We start from the raw sequence: 1050 nt of genomic DNA, 5'->3' as shown, positions 1-1050 counted from the left end.
GTGTGTGTGTGTGTGTGTGTGTGTGTGTATAGTTAGCTCAGATACAGATAAATATATATAGATTTAGGTATGTCTCAGATGTTAACTTTTAAAAATGGCTTTTTGGGGGGCTGATTGATGTGGTAAGCCTTCTGAATAAATGTGGTCCTTTTGTCTTCTAGACCAAATAGCTTCTGATTATCTATTTCCAATGCTGTAAAGTTGGAATTAATAGTAATGATACGTTATTGTTTCCAATAGGTTATTTATTTTGTAAAGCACAGTATGCTAAGCAAAATATGATATTCTATTATTTTTATTTTCCCACGAGTAGTAAAATATAAAGCAAAGCAATACATAAAATTTCTTATTCTAAAGCACTCTAAAAACGTAACCTACAACTAGTTTTATGTCTAATCAGTTATAATGGATAATCATTTTACTCTTTATAAGTAATGTTAAGGATTAAAACTGACAAAGTTCTGAGTCAGTAGAATGCAAGTATGAGTATGAGTGGGTAGCCTGAGGGCTATTGATAACTCGGTGAATGGTTAAATCATTTTGCTGTTTTGAAAAGTACAGTTCTCTGACTTTGTTCGTGTGTGTGAATGTATCGTGCAAAAGGTGATTTATTTTTGTTCAGCAATTTCTTCCCCCAAAATGAATTTTGAATTTATATTTTCTCATGACCAATACTTACTTTCAAAAAGTCTAAAGAATACAGAAGTATACATTGAACAAAGTGAAATTTTTCCATAATCCTATTACTCAGAGGTAATTTATTCTTTAAATATTTTGATGAATATACTTTTATATAATACATATACCTATATATAAACATACATATGAAATTTTACTTAAATGGAATCATAGTATGCACACTGATTATTTAATGTGCTTTAAAAACTCAATTGTATGTTGTCAACAACTTTCCTATCAGTGAATGTAAAACTCTTTGCAATTTTTATTATTCTATTCTTTTTATTTATTTATTTGTTCGTTTTTTGAGACGAAGTCTCTCTACATTGCCCAGGCTGAAGTAAAGTGGCTATTCACAGGTGCAGTCATAAC

General features: G+C 29.7%; 1 protein-coding gene across 1 annotated transcript in view; it reads left to right on the top strand.

The window, feature by feature from the left end:
- Positions 1 to 1050, top strand: part of STAG2 (stromal antigen 2) — a 135421-nt gene that overhangs the window by 55968 nt on the left and 78403 nt on the right. The gene's annotated exons all lie outside the window — the stretch shown is intronic.

Source organism: Propithecus coquereli, unplaced genomic scaffold (assembly GCF_000956105.1).
Source record: "Propithecus coquereli isolate 6110/MARCELLA unplaced genomic scaffold, Pcoq_1.0 Scaffold92, whole genome shotgun sequence".
In the NCBI taxonomy this organism is placed as follows: domain Eukaryota; kingdom Metazoa; phylum Chordata; class Mammalia; order Primates; family Indriidae; genus Propithecus; species Propithecus coquereli.
This window is presented reverse-complemented; position numbering and strand designations above follow the sequence as displayed.